We start from the raw sequence: 15,994 nt of genomic DNA, 5'->3' as shown, positions 1-15,994 counted from the left end.
CCGGCGGCGGGGCAATCGCTGGAAGCGCTGCGCTGGGGACCGAAGGGAGCCGCTTTGCGGGGCGGCGCCCCCCGACCGCGGCAGGAAGAAGAGGCGGCCCAGGAGGCAGACCCCGCGGGGCCCCTGCACCTGTGGCGCGGGAGAATGGGCGGAAGCCGCGACGTGCAGGCTCTTTGCGTTCCCGGCGGGGGGCTCGGCCGCCTCCCAGCCCGACAAAGCGCCCCCGCTGCGCGGGCTCGGCGGCTGGCGCCGGGCGCAGCTGGGCGGGGGCGAGACGTGGCGGACGTGACCCGAGAAGCCGGGCGCTGCCCGCCGGCACCGCCCTCCAGCAGCCGCCTGCCTGGCCGTGCTCGCGGCACCTCGCCCCGGGGAGGCGCAGGCGGTGCCCGCTGCCCCGTAACTCCGTTACCGGAGCCCGGCTCCCTGCAAGCCGCGGGGGCTCGTGGCGATATTGCACGATCAGCGGGAATCGGAACAGCCTGTATCGGGAGGGCGGTGGGCGCCACTGAGCCAAAGGGCGAACCCCGCGGGATGGAAACCACTTCCAGCCTGAGGGTGGGGAAGCTCCCTTCGTTCCCGCACGTACGCAAACCATCAGCTGCAGTCGCCAGCTCCAGAAACTCCGAGAGGTCCTGCTTATCTTAACAATGAGCAGTCGGCGCCTCCTCTTGTGCTGTTATCTGCCTTTGCAGAGCAGGCCCAGCCAGGTTCACAAAGCCCTTTCAACCGCATTTGGCGGGGTCTGCACAGGCTGCCTCATTGTCATTGAAAATCAGCTCATTTTCCATTGTAGATGGGCCTGGTTTTCATAGGTGCTGACAACCCACAACTTGAACTGAAGGCAAAAGAGCTGCAAATACCCAGAACTTCTAAATCCCTTCCCTTCCCTAGGGAAACAGAGCAAAATTAATGACCTCCTCCTCCCAAAAAGTGTCAAAGTATATAGGACTAGAGATCAAAATAAAACTGCATTCTTAACTTTGAAGATTACATTTTTAAATTAGTCTAATGATGGATTCACATATAGGTCTGATCTTCATCCATCACTAATTCTCCATATTAAAATGAATTGATGTTAGAAGAAAAGTCTAAAAACTGCATAAGCCCCATTGCTTCAAAGTTACAGAGAAAAAAAGACAATGAGTGTCCACGAGATTCATACTTTCCATCAGGGTCAGCATAAGGTAGAAAGGAGATTTACAAATCTCACCCAAAATGACTTCTTCCAGTAATAGTCACAACACAGTGGCCAAGTCCACACTGGCACTTTACAACACTTTGGGATTGGTCCTGCCTTGGGCAGGGGGCTGGACTTGATGACCTCCTGAGATCTCTTCCAGCTCTAGGATTTTATGAACACTAACTTTCTGACTCAGGGATGTGAAAAAACACATCCTGAGCGCAGCAAGCTACTGCGCTGTAAAGCGCCAGTGTGCACCAGGCTACCCCGCGTTTGCCCCCCTTGCATGCCAAGGTGGTTTACACAGAGCGCTTCTTGAGCCATGGCCATACTTTAAAGCACTGCAGCAGTGCTGCTGTGGTTTTGCTTTGAACTGTTAAGTGTAAAGCCAGTGTTAAAATTTTGGGGGCTGCTTGGTTCCTTGTCTAGTTCTTCCACTGTTGCTAGCACCAGAGGAGCAGCACTGGTAGCAACAGAAGAAATGTTAAGAACATTTTAAGGAAAAAACCTAGTACTGATAAGAACTAAACCAAATAGATTGGGGATGAATCATCCTCTGTTGGCAGGTTACTCAAAAATTGTCCATTTCGGGGACTCAAATAGCTGGCACTGGCTGTTGTCAGAGATGGAGAAATCAAGCCAACTAAGCTTATGTCCATCTCCAAGGAAGCTGGTCTGATCCAAGCCACCAATTCCTATATGCCTATGTGTAATCTATACACTAAATTTCACCACTTAAAAAAGGGTATGCTTTAGAAACCCAGGGTTAGTCAAATATAAAATAACCAAAAGGGAGATTTTCTATGCTTCCACTCTCCAAATTATGTCTTTGCCGTTCCCTTAGAAACCAGTGCAGGAACACACATGCTGGCACATTAGCTGATTGTTCCAGCAATGTGTGGGATGCTGTAGGTATGTGAGAAGCCATGGCTTACTGCATCCCAGAGGAGAAGTTTGTAATATAAACATGATTTTTAAACAGAGTTTTTATTTGAAAGTTGGCCTGACACCTTTTATTGCCTGTGTAGAAGTGTCTCGTGGTGCAGAGGTTAAGGCACAGATTTTCAAAGGCCATTCAGTGTTCCAAGACAAAACTGATTTAGGAGCCAAAGCCTCACTTACCAATGGTTACCCAAAGGAAAGTAGATCTTTGATTAGGGGCATTACAGTAGCACTGGGAGTAGCCCCAGTTCAGATCAGAATGCCCTTGTGCTTTTTGGTGCTTTATAAATGCAAAGGAGAGATGGACCAAATCTGAGTGTTTAGAGATCCCAAGTTTAGTATAGTCATGATTAGAAGTTGCTTAATTGTATGGTGATGGGGCGCACATAATACCGAGGTGGATAAAAGACTTGGTTCCTACCCTTAATATCTTAACCTAAATCAGCAATGAGCAATTGCAGTCAGTGAATGGGCCACATGAGTGGCCTTCCTTCATCTCAGTAGGCCACAAGATTGTCGTAACCAAGATGGTCTCCCAAGATAGGGCAGTTTTGCTAACTGCGCTTGTGTACCTAGAATTTGTAACGTACAGACTGAACCATAGCAGTGCTTTGATTGGACGCAGAAGGTCACATGGCTCTCACAGTCCCCGTTGTGTGCAATCAACATGCACCTTACTTCATGTGTCCTTGCTTTACGTGTGTGTCACTTTAGTAATAACGATAGGAAAAAAAACACATGGAGGGAAACCAGTGGAATCTGGCAACCCTCTGTGTGGGCAAGGGTAACAAAAGGTCTTGCAGGTCACACATAGAATCCCAAATGGGCTGCATGTGGCCCACAGGTTGCCCACCACTGCTCTAAATGGACAAGACAGTTTACAGATGGGGAATGGAAATCACGTGGGCAATTATGACCTCTATGGAGATCAATTAATTTTCATTCCTCAAATCTTCAAGGAAAGACATCCCCGTTAAAGCAGCCTTACCTTATACTGACACACTTTCTGACACTTTCCTGAATTACTCTTTCATGTATTTCTAATTCCATATCTTTATTACTATAACTTATTCCTCAGTAGTTTCCCAGAATCATACAGATCCAAATTGTTCAGCCTATGAAACTATCTTTTAGCTCACGCAAACAACATCCTCAAAGGCCACTAATGTCCTCTCCATAGGATCTTTCCAAACTACCTCTGATTTCGTTTCTGTCCCATGTCCACCATGAGAGGTGAATGCTTCACTTCTGCTCTTTGAAAGAGTTCGCCATTTTCTGTCATTCCCCTTCTGTCTCTTTTCACACCCCACAATCTGATCAAAACACCCCACAATCTGATCAAAATGCAGGCACCAATTCAATGCTGTCTAGCTGTTCACACCCTCTTATTGTGACATATGCATTGGTGTAACTACAAGAATGTACACAGATACTCATCTGAACAATACCTTACTAACCTGCATTGAAATACACACCCTATTGCTGAGGAAGCTGGGTGCTGCTCCTTTTGATGATGATGTAATGATCAGCATTTTCTATCTGAGATATGAATGGGAATTACAGGAAGTACTCCTGTCTAAACACTGAGGCTGCGTCTAGACTGGCATGATTTTGTGCAAATACTTTTAACGGAAAAGTTTTTCCATAAAAAGTATTTGTGCAAGAGAGCGTTTATACTGGCATGTGCCTTTGCGCAAAAGATTTGCTTTTGTGTAAAAGCATCCATGCCAGTGTAGATGCTCTCTTGCGCAAGAAAGCTCCGATGGCCATTTTAGCCATCGGGCTTTCTTGCGCAAGAAATTAACGTTGCTGTCTACACTGGCCCTCTTGCACAAGAATACCTGCGCAAGAGGCCTTATCCCTGAGCAGGAGCGTCAGAGTATTTGTGCAAGAATCACTGATTTTGTACATTACAAAGTCAGTGTTCTTGTGCAAATACTTGTGGCCAGTGTAGACAGGCGGCAAGATTTTGCGCAAAATCAGGCCAGTCTAGACGCAGCCTGAGTATATTACCATCAAATGTGTCCAGCTTATGCTGCTCCAGAAACAAAACTAGAGACCCAAATATAAACCTGGCCTAATACATTTAGAAATGCTGATATACACTTCTTTATATCAACAAAGCTAAAACGAGAATTGATGTCAATGGGGTTTTTTTTAACAAACACTTATAGTTCAAGAACACCCCAAAATGAAATTTTGTAAACAAGATGTCATGGATCTCTGCTTACTGACATTCGCTAATTTCTATGTCAAATATGATTAATGTACAAATAAGGAGATTCCCCCCACCCCATGCCTGTGTTTTTACACTACATTCACCACCATTGTATCTAAGTGCCCTAAATTGCTGAGTATGATCATCTTCCATGGGAGTTGGGGACCCACAGGTGGCTGATTAAGTGCCTTACTGTCAGCATCACAAACTCACCTTAGGAACTGGCTGTCAATCTATGCCCCCTTCTGTATTTGGACCTCATCAGCTGAAGGGTAATTTATTAATTCTCAGACACCTGCATAGCCCCACTGAAACTCCACTGGCATCAGTACATGCGTTTGCACAGGCAGAAATTACTGGACCTGTCACTAAAGTTTAGTACATAATTGTGTTGATAATACATGAGAAGGACTAGAACTGAAGTTCCTGGCTCTGCAGTACTAGTAAGAGTAATTAATACTAGAAAAAACTGCTATAAATTCTTCATAGCAGGAACTGCCTTTATTTTGTCTCTTTCACACACTCTAAATAATAATGGCTCAAATCCTGCAAACACTTATGCACATTTGATTACTCATACTGAACATCATGGGACTACTCAGGTAGACAGAACTGTTCACATGAATAAGTGTCTGTAGGCTCAGAAGTGCTTGTAAGATCAACAGCTGATACGACTGAATATACAGGAAAAGCTCTGTTGAATAAGGTGTCATTTTACTCAGTCATTTTTTCAGAGAACTGTACAGTGTCACAATTTAAAGTCTATATAAATTTATGCCTCAAGAATGTACAACTTCATTTGCAATTTAAGAATGTGTACAATTGAGTCACATCACATCCTGGCCTAATTTATTACTCCCAACTTAATTCCAACATCCATATATTGTACTAACCCATACACACAGACTTCTGTTCCAGACTCACTTTCAGCCTGTTGATTTGCCATTCCAAAATAATTAAACCACCACTCCACCAGAGACACCCATTGCAAATATAAGAGGAATGTAGATTAAAAGTTATCTGAACTAAGCACTCATGCATCAAATTCAATGTCCATTTTTGTATGTGTTCCAGGACCAATGCTAATAATTTTGTCAAATGAAGAAATTGAACTGTTAAAATTTCAGTCACTCGCTTTTGAGTTTTTAAAAGCCAAATAAAATAAAGAATAAGGCAAAACAATAATGTAGTATGTGAACAATGGCCAAACCATGTTTGCAAAATCAATGTAGTAAGGAAGTTTCAAATCAAAGCCATTGTCCTGGTCCCTACAAAAAAAGGAGGGCATACATGGGTGGAAGGGGAGAAAATGAGTGTGCATATGCACCTGTCTACAGACATCTTGACATCCAGAAGAGGTTAAAGTTGTCTCTTGCTGGCCACCAAAAACTTAAACACCAGAATCAATAGCCACTTTAGAAAATGTTGGCCTAATTAGCTAATGGTGTGCTGTGCTGAGATCATTTGAATTCTTTATAAAGGACCTTACTGGGCTTGATTCTGTTCAGTCTTCTATTAAACTTATTTTGCGAATTTTAGATTTGTCATTGATCTGAAAAGACTTCTGAACTTAAATCACCTAACAGAAAAGATAAGAACACAAGCATGCCATACCGGGTGCGACCACCGGTCCATCTGCCTGCAGCCAATACCAGGAAAGATAGGAGAGATAAAGGGGATTAAGAAGAGATGATTGGATGGAATAAAATCCTCAACTCCCTGATCCAGGTATAGAGCTCTCAGAGGTGTCACAGGAAACAGGAAGGGAAGGGTGCACATTCTTATCCCTCTGCAGCACTGACTGGGAAGGGACATCGGCGCAGACGGCCCTAGCCTCTCCTGAACACTGGAATAAACGTTCCCCAGCCAGCATGGAGTCCTGCCGGCTCCGCGGCGCAGAGCTGAGCGCACAGCCAGGGCCACGCTATGGTTTGTGCTACAGGGAAACTGATGCCAAGAGCAGGAGACCAGAGAATCGCTTCTCTCTGGGCCTGTCCGAACCACAACAGAGCAGCGGCCGAGCCGAATTCGGCACGTGCTCGCGCGCGGCCCGCATCCTTCCCCGGGCGCCGGCAGCAGCTGGCTGCGCAGAGGGCGAGCTGCAAGGACCCGGGGGACGCTGCCTGCTCCAGCAGAGCGTGGGACGAGGGCTCACCTGATGGGGGAAGGCGGGACAGCGCCGCACGCTGTGCGTGGGCCATGGCACGGAGCCCTTCCGCTCCATCGCTCCCTGCACACGGCCCCCCCATCTGAGCGTCCCAGGGCCTGGCTGTGTCCCCCCCCCCGAGCGCACCCATGTCTGAGCGCCTTGGGGCCAAGCTGTGTCCATCCCCCCCCCAGCGTACCCATGTCTGAGCGCCTTGGGGCCAGGCTGTGTCCCCCCCCCCGAGCGCACCCGTGTCTGAGCGCCTTGGGGCCAGGCTGTGTCCCCCCCCCCCCGAGCGCACCCATGTCTGAGCGCCTTGGGGCCAGGCTGTGTCCCCCCCCCCCCCGAGCGTACCCGTGTCTGAGCGCCTTGGGGCCAGGCTGTGTCCCCCCCCCCCCGAGCGTACCCGTGTCTGAGCGCCTTGGGGCCAGGCTGTGTCCCCCCCCCCCCGAGCGCACCCGTGTCTGAGCGCCTTGGGGCCAGGCTGTGTCCCCCCCCCCCCGAGCGTACCCATGTCTGAGCGCCTTGGGGCCAGGCTGTGTCCCCCCCCCCCCCGAGCGTACCCATGTCTGAGCGCCTTGGGGCCAGGCTGTGTCCCCCCCCCCCCCCGAGCGTACCCATGTCTGAGCGCCTTGGGGCCAGGCTGTGTCCCCCCCCCCCCGAGCGCACCCGTGTCTGAGCGCCTTGGGGCCAGGCTGTGTCCCCCCCCCCCCGAGCGTACCCATGTCTGAGCGCCTTGGGGCCAGGCTGTGTCCCCCCCCCCCCGAGCGTACCCATGTCTGAGCGCCTTGGGGCCAGGCTGTGTCGTCCCCCCCGAGTGCACCCGTGTCTGAGCGCCTTGGGGCCAGGCTGTGTCCCCCCGCCCCGAGCGTACCCATGTCTGAGCGCCTTGGGGCCAGGCTGTGTCCCCCCCCCCCCCCCCGAGCGTACCCATGTCTGAGCGCCTTGGGGCCAAGCTGTGTCCCCCCCACCCCGAGCGTACCCATGTCTGAGCGCCTTGGGGCCAGGCTGTGTCCCCCCCCCCCCGAGCGTACCCATGTCTGAGCGCCTTGGGGCCAAGCTGTGTCCCCCCCACTCCGAGCGTACCCATGTCTGAGCGCCTTGGGGCCAGGCTGTGTCTCTTCCCCTCCCCCCCCCCCGAGCGCACCCGTGTCTGAGCGTCCCAGGGCCAAGATGTACCCACCTCGCGCACCCGGTCTCTCAGCGCCCCAAGGCCTGGCTGTGAGCCCGCAGCGCACCCGCCCTCCCAGCGCCAGGCTGTGCCCCCGCGAAGCACCGAGGCAGAGAAGCTGCACAAAGGACACAGGAGCGGATGCGCCTCCGGTTGGCGAGCGGCTCCGCCGGCTGCACAAAGGTGCCCGCCTGCCCAGTTCAGCTCCGCGCAGGGACCCGCCGAGGGGAAAAGATGCGCGGGGCACGCCCCAGCGACACCCGGGCGCTTTGGGGTCTTCTCCGCTTCGGCCCGGCTCTTTGCCCGGCTCTGGCGCGGGAGCGGCGGATGTCACCTGCCTCCTCCCGCGCCCCATCCCTGCGGGGGAGCAGCTCCCGGTGCGCATCCCGCAAGCTGCGCCTGCCCGCGGGACCCACCTACCTCGTTCGAGTTTGCGCTGGGTCCCAGACCGACCCGACCGCTGGTGAGGTCTGGGCTGGGGGCTCGAGTTACTCAGCAGCAGCGACTGGTTTCCGACCAACGTCAGAGCAGCCGATGTGGATGGAGTCTTGGTGGGTCCTAGCGCCACCCACCGCCTGTTCATTCACAGACAGGCCAGCCCCTACTTGGGCCACAGCCAGATTGGCCAGAACCATCAGCATAACATAGAATCGTAGGAGGGGAAGGGATTTAGGAGGTCATCAGCTCCAGTCCCCTGCCCTTCTGGCAGAACTAAGCACCAACTAGAACGGGGTAGGTATAAGAATGTTCATTTGCATGACTACAAAATATACAACTTAATATTGTTGATAATTGACATGCTGATTAATAATAGCATAAATGAAACACTGTACTCCTAGACTTTATTTAATGGGACTTAAGCTGCTGCTTGCGGTGCAGTTTGCAGCTGTGCGGGTGCAGGAGTCAGGGTTGGGCTGTATGAAGGACTCAGGGCAGAGGGTGTGTGTGGGAGGTGCAGGAGGCAGGGCAAGGTGCTGGGGGTGGGAAGTAAGAATAAGAGCCTCCGGAAAAGGGCACTTTTTCCGGAGGATCGGGGCCAGTCTAGACGCTCTTTTCCGGCTTTTTTAAAAGCCGGAAAAAAGTGGCGGACATTTTTATTTAAATGCCGCGGGGGATATTTAAATCCCCCGCGGATTTCCCTACGACGACTAGTGAAATTTACATGCCCCTTCCGGAAAAGGGGCCAGTGTAGACGTAGCCACAGAGTGCTCCAGCCAGCTCTTGCTGGAGCACAGCCAGCTCTTACTGGGATGCACTGCCTTACTTTCCTCTCTGGTTAAAGATAAAATAGACCAAAAAAAGACTATCTTGATATAAGCAATTATACACATTTTAAATTAGGAATTAATTTTTCATTTTGATTTAAAAAGTTGCATATGTTTTGGGAATGACAAAAAAGCCATATTTGGTTCCCTATTGAGACATATTTGGCTTGAGAGCCATAGGTTGCTGACCCCTGAACTATACCATCCCTGACAGTGTTTGCCTAACCTGCTCTTAAATTTCTCTAGTGACGGAGATTCCTCAACCTCCCTAGGAAATGTATTCCAGTGCTTAACCATCCCGACATTTAAGAAGTTTTTCCTATTGTCCAACCCAAGCCTCCCTTGCTGCAATTTAAGCCCATTACTTCTTGTCCTATCTTTGGAGGTCAAGAATATTCCTCCCTGCTCCCAACACCCTTTTAGATACTTAAAAGCTGTTATCATGTCATCTTTCAGCCTTCTCTTTTCTAGACTAAACAAATCCAATTTTTTCTGTCTTCTCTCCCGGGTCATGTGTTCTAGACCTTTAAACATTTTTGTTGCTCTTCGCTGGACGTTCTCCAATTTGTCCATAAACTTCATGAAATGTGGCCCCCAAAACTGGACACATTACTCCAGCTCAGCTGAGGAGTAATCAGTGCAGAGCAGAACGGAATCTTGTGTCTTGCTTACAACACTCCTGTTAATACATCTCAAAATGATGTTTATTTTTTTGCAACAGTGTTACACTGTTCACTCATGTTTAGCTTGTGGTCCACTATAAGCCTCATATATCTTTCTGCAGTACTCGTTCCAAGGTAGCTTTTCCCATTTTGTATATGCACAACTGCTTGCTCCTTTCTAAGTGCAGTATTTGCATTTGTCCTTATTGAGTTTCATCCTATTTACTCCAGACCCTTTCTCCAGTTTATCTGGATTGTTTTGAATTACTATCCTATCATTCAAAACACTTGCAACCCCTCCCAGCTTAGTAACATCCACAAACTTTATGGCTGTGTCTAGACTGGCAAGTTTTTCCGCAAAATCAGATGATTTTGCGGAAAAACTTGCCAGCTGTCTACACTGGCCGCCTGAATTTCCAGAAAAGCACTGACAATCTCATGTAAGATCGTCAGTGCTTTTCCGGAAATACTATGCTGCTCCTGTTTGGGCAAAAGTCTTTTTCCGAAAGACTTTTGCGCAAAAGGGCCAGTGTAAACAGCACAGTAGTGTTATCCGCAAAAAAGCCCAGATCGTGAAAATGGTGATCGGGGCTTTTTTGCGGAAAACCGCGTCTAGATTGGCACGGACGCTTTTCCGCAAAAAGTGCTTTTGCAGAAAAGCGTCCATACCAATCTAAAGCAAAATGCAGGACAATGTAGCACTTTAAAGACTAACAAGATGGTTTATTAGATGATGAGCTTTCGTGGGCCAGACCCACTTCCTCAGATCAAATAGTGGAAGAAAGTAGTCACAACCATATATACCAAAGGATACAATTAAAAAAAAAAAAGAACAAATATGAAAAGGACAAATCACATTGCAGAACAGGAGGGGGATGCGGGGGGGGGGGGGAGGAAGGAAGGTAAGTGTCTGTGAATTGATGATATTAGAGGTAGGGAGAGTGGGATGTTTGTGAGTTAATGGTATTAGAGGTGATAATTGGGGAAACTATTACCAAGATAGGGTTGGGCAACCTAGAAAAGGGAAAACTTAGAAAACAACGAATAGTCTAGTAGCACCTGCAGCACCTTAAAGATTAACAAAACATGTAGATGGTATCATGAGCTTTAATGGGTACAACCCACTTCTTCAGATCAGGGCCGACCTAGCCATTAGGCACAGTAGGCACAGTGCCTAGGGCCCACGATACTTTTAGGGGCCCACGAAAATGTTTTAATTTCTAACTGCAAGGATAAAAATTAATATCATATCTCTAAAAATTCTGTATTAAAATACAAAAAAAATCACAGTATTTAAAAATTTAATTGTTTATATTATATTATTAATTGCAATAATTCAAATCGGAAGTTAGAGCTCAACTCAACAATCGGATATTACACCGTAATGGAATTTCCATCAGTAATACACTTTTGCATTTTTACTGAATAATTTCTTGCACATGTATACATATAATAATTTTATGGAACTACTTATCAGTTCTGAAATATGATGAGTATATTTGAGATGTAACTGTTTTTTTCAAATGTTATAATTAAGCACACAATATAGACATGATAAAATATACATGTGCACGTCATACCATTCAAATTTATTCACACGTATTTAGTGAATAACAATCCTGTATTTGCAAAATTAATAAATTATTTATATAAGGTAATCCCTAACCTAAATAGATGATAACTTACTGATGAAATTACTTATAATACGTACCTTTTAAGTAATCAAAACAGAGAACACTTTGATATATGCACTATTATTTTGTACTATAGTGAGAAGCTTAGTGACTGTAAACTGTATGGCCAATATGGCCTCAGCCATAGGCGCCAACTGAATGATGGCGGATAGGAGGCCCACTTAGCCTCAGCGCAGTTTACTTCTCGCAATAAGTGAGATACATACTTAGACTGCGTTGGTATAAAGACGAATATAATCCAGCCTGGATTATATTTGTCTTTATACCAACGCAGTCGTAAAATATAATTTTTAATATTTTTTGTTTATGGAGGAAGGGGCCCACGAAGGCAAAAGTGCCTACGGCCCACAAAAGTCATAATGCTGCCCTGCTTCAGATGACCCGAGTATTAGAAGTCCAGACCCAAGAATAAGTAAGGGAAGGTGAGTATGTGGGGGGGAAATAAGAGAAAACAAAATAGTGAATTGGATTGTTCAAGTTACAAGAGGCTGATAAGAACAATTTGCACCTCTATAAGCACCGGTTGGTTAAGTCATTAAGATGTGTAAGGTACCATCTACATGTTTTTGTTAGTTTTTTAAGGTGCTGCTAGGCTATTTGTTGTTTTTTAAGTTTTTCCAGTTACAGACTAACTTGACTACCCCTCTGAAGCTCTAGAAAGGGAGTGGGCAACATAAATGACTCTCCTTCACCTCAGTGGGCCGCAGCCCACAGCTCATTGGGGGTCCACATGCGGCCTTACTGGACTCCTCCATGTGCCTCTCCCACACTGGGGCACAGGAGCCTCAGACTTACCTGCTCCTCCCCCTCCCTTCCAGTACTTTCAGAGGAGCTGCAAATTGCCTAATTTGCTCTCAGTACCTGCTCTTCCCCCTCAGTCCCAGAGCTGGAATGCTGCATACAGCTGATTTGCAGCATTCCAGCTCTGGAAGGGTGGAGGGGGAGCAGAAATGGAGGGTGAATAAGGTGATTCATGTCTCCTCTGAGAATGTTGGGAAGGAGTGGGAGGAAGAGGAAATATGGGCTCTGGTGCTCCAGTGGACCAGAAGCTTGTGGGGGAAGAGGGCAGCCAGGGGGTCAGTGGACTACAGGTGGAGCCCCAGTTGGCCGCATGCAGCCCATATGACGTAGGTTGCTCACCAATATTGTATAGCATTAGTTACTAATATGGAATTATATTCATCAGGTTTCTATGATCATATAATGAAAAGCCATATTATTATGCATATTATGGCAAAAATACAGCTGTGAGAACAGTACTTCTGCATATATTACTTTTTCAATTACATTTCAGTGTAGTATTAAAATAATGGTTTTGCATTTAAGTGCTTAAAATGTAATATTTACAAACAGTAGCCAACTCCCTCTCCATTGCGAAACTATTTGTGGAGTTTATCATCTTGTATTCTAACTCACATCAGGGGCTAGGCCTCAAAAACAGATGCCAGAAAGATGGCTTTAAGTCACTTTTGCCCTGTTACTCTCTTGTTGCACTGAGCATACCTCAATTAGAATAGAGAATCTGTCTATCTGTTAACTCCTACCCATTACTACTGTGGCAGATACGGCAACTTGCTGCAATAGCCTGTATAAACATGGGTGGAGGGCATCATAGGCAGGGGAGGGCAATGCCTTCTCAAACTGCCTCACCTGGCTCTACCCATGGTCCACCAGAGTCCCCCAGGCTCCTTCCCATTTGCTCTTGCAGTGACAGAGGCTGGGACCTGCAGTGTCACCTGCCTTCCCCATGCTGGGGCTAGTGACTTCGCTGGTGGGGGTGACTTCCTGGTTCTGGGGCATTTTTGGAGACCATATAGTAGGCATGGAACAGGCAGGCTGGGGCTGTGCCTCCCAGCTCTTGTCTCTGGTACCTTGCGGTAGGGGGAGGCTGGAGCCATGGTGCCTGCTGGAAGCCTGGGGCCAGAGGAAGCTGCAGCCATGCCATCAACCAGCTCTCTGCAGCTCCAGGATTGGGGCAGGCTACAGCTATGCTGCCCGCTGTTCCCCTGAGCTTTGGCTGGGGTAGGTTGTGGTCACACCACCCACCTCCATCTCTGGAGACGTTCTTTGAATCTCTCTAGCCAGGGGAGACTGCAGTTGTGATGCCTGCTGGCATTCGAAGGCCAGCGCAGGCTGGGGCTACATAATCCTGGGCTGGGGGCATTACCCTAGAGCCGATGGCAAGAGCCACCTGCCCCATGGAGGGGACTGGGCAGAGGCCAGCAGTGAGGGAAGGCTGGGCCATGGTGGGCATAGAGGAGATGGGGCCTCAGGTGGAAGGGACAGGGCTGCAGGGCTTGCCTCCCCAAGACATGGGGTCACTCACTGCCCATGTGTTATAAATCTTATTGAATTATGTTTAAGAATCTTAGGAGTTCAGTGTATTAAAAATACAAATGTTTCTGTAGTTTAATGGGATTATATGTAATAAGTATATGGAGGAGACCTGACTAACATAAACCTTGACGCACTGTGCGCTTGAAAGGACAACTTGAAACAACATGAACCTTTAAAAGTGAAGTGGGTTTTCCAGGAAATATCTAGGGGGAAGTGTAAATGAATATAATTCCTCTGGTTGTACTTTTAGCCTGAAGAGGGGATATTTTGTGTGCTGATCACCTGTTAATTGAGTTCAGATCACAGCCCCAAATTATATAAAGAAGTGATTTCCAGATTCATAGGTGTGTTTGTCATGAACTTGTAAGAGCAGAACAACTGCCTAGCGAGTTTGAAGTGCTTTTTATCTGTTTGATCTTTTTCGCATTTGGGTGATCTCTGGCATGAGCATACTTTCATTTATTGTTTGTAATATCCAGGTAATACTTTCACCTTAAAAATGTGCTTGCTTAAAAAGAACTGAGACAATCTATGCTCTTTATAGCTTGAGAAAAGCAAAGCAGGGCTCCTGAGACAGTTTGTCTTGCTGGGGAATTCAATGTAGACAGGAAACAGTGCATCTTAGAAAAACCCTGATCAAAAGACAGACAGAGGCATCAATCTCCAACTCAAATATGTGATGGCCAGGGAAACAGAAACATAAGCACAGGTGCATTTGCTGAACGCAGTGGAGTAATACAGCCACAGTTGCCCTGAACTGTGGCAACCACTAAAAGGAAAAAAGATTTCATACACTTGCAAAATCAGGAAATGTAGCTTTAGAGTTGTAGGTGATGATGTCACCAGTGATGCAGTACTTCTGAATTTGTTGCAAGAGAGGATTGCTGATTCATTGTCTGTTTGATTAAACAGTTCAGGGCAACTGTACCTTTAGTCCACTACTATGGTCCATTGGTCCAGTAACAGGACTCATGCTTAGGTTTCTAGCTTGCTGGCCAACACCTCTCTTGGGTGGAGCTGATTACTGCTGTCAGGTTACAGGTGCAGCAGCAGAAGATGGTGCAGTTTGTGAGTTGCTCTCTGTGGCAGAGGATCCCAGACTCCATTTTGTCTTTCTCAATCTGAGAGACTGCCTGCCTGGTAGGCTCCTCTGACACACAGTCTAGGCTGGGAGAGCCATGGAGCACCTAGAGCCACAAAGAAAAGACTGATCTTTGGGACTCTGCCTTCCCAGCTGTATCTGGTAGGTCTACCTTGCTCCAGAAGAGAGGGGACAGCTAGGGATTCATAGATAAGGGCACTATTCCCTTTCTTCTGGCTTCAACACCATCATCCAGCTATGTCATAAAGGCATGACTTCATACACCTGTAGTTATTGTGAAATATGGACTTGAGTGCTGCCTTTGAGGACCTGGGCCTTAGAGTTTGTCCACAGAATTAGTATAAAGAAAGCTGGAGTGTAAATCTACAGTGCACTAATCTGCTTTGTATTAAGTTGCCATGTGGACCCTGTTACTGTGTACAGTCTAGGCTACGTCTAGACTGCAATCCTCTTTCGAAAGAGGGTTTTTCGAAAGATACTTTAGAAAAAGCCTCTTTAGAAAAAGAGCATCTAGACTACGACCAGTACTATTGAAAAAGCAAGCCGCTTTTTTGAAAGAGAGCACCCAGGCAGTCTGGATGCTCTCTTTCAAAAAAGCAGTTTGTATTACATAGAGCCTTTTTTCAAAAGAGCACTTTCAAAAAAAGGCGTTATTCATCATAAAACGAGGTTTTTCATGGTCGAAAGAACTGCCGCATTCTTTCAATTTACTTTCGAAAGAACGTGGCAGCAGTCTAGAAGCAGGGGAAGTTTTTTCGAAAAAAGGCCACTTTTTAAAAAAAACCCTGTAGTCTAGACACACCCTTAAAGTCAAAGCACGCTAAAGAATGTTCACAGGAACTGAGTCCACAGCTAGTAGGTAGTGAACTCGAACACTGTACACTTCAGCTTGCCATGCACTATATTGTTGTGTGGACCAGCACTTAGGCTAGGTCTACACTGCGTTTTTTCTGCTTTTTTTTCCGGAAGAGGCTTTTCCGACATTTGGCCCATCTACACGGGGCCAAATGTGGGAAAAACCTCCTCTTTTGGAAGATCCCTTATTTCTCATAAAATGAGGAATACAGGGCTTCTGAAAGAATGCACACAGTTTTTCAGAAACTGTTCTGAAAAAGCGGATGCGTTCCCTGGATGTTTTTCTGTCGTGTAGACATAGCCATGGCGTACAGTTGTACTATGTGCATTTTGTTACAATGGTGGATGCTTAGGTAGGACTACTATTTACTAAAGATTGTGTTGGTATCTCATTATATCTGGTATCTCAAACTTTCACATGC

At 47.3% G+C, this 15,994-nt stretch overlaps 1 protein-coding gene across 2 annotated transcripts in view; it reads right to left on the bottom strand.

Moving 5' to 3' along the window:
- Positions 1–15,994, bottom strand: part of SLC16A3 (solute carrier family 16 member 3) — a 61,471-nt gene that overhangs the window by 44,566 nt on the left and 911 nt on the right. Inside the window, exon 1 of one of the 2 annotated variants that reach the window (XM_006137280.4) lies at positions 8,078–8,231. The exons of the other annotated variant lie outside the window; for it this stretch is intronic. The gene's annotated coding sequence lies outside the window, so the exon portion shown is untranslated. Of the gene's footprint in view, positions 1–8,077; positions 8,232–15,994 lie in introns of those variants that run through there. 2 annotated transcript variants of the gene reach the window in all.

The sequence above is a fragment of the Pelodiscus sinensis genome, chromosome 20 (genome assembly GCF_049634645.1).
Source record: "Pelodiscus sinensis isolate JC-2024 chromosome 20, ASM4963464v1, whole genome shotgun sequence".
Lineage (NCBI taxonomy): Eukaryota > Metazoa > Chordata > Testudines > Trionychidae > Pelodiscus > Pelodiscus sinensis.
Note: the sequence above shows the minus strand (reverse complement) of the source record. Positions and strands in the feature narration are given on the sequence as shown.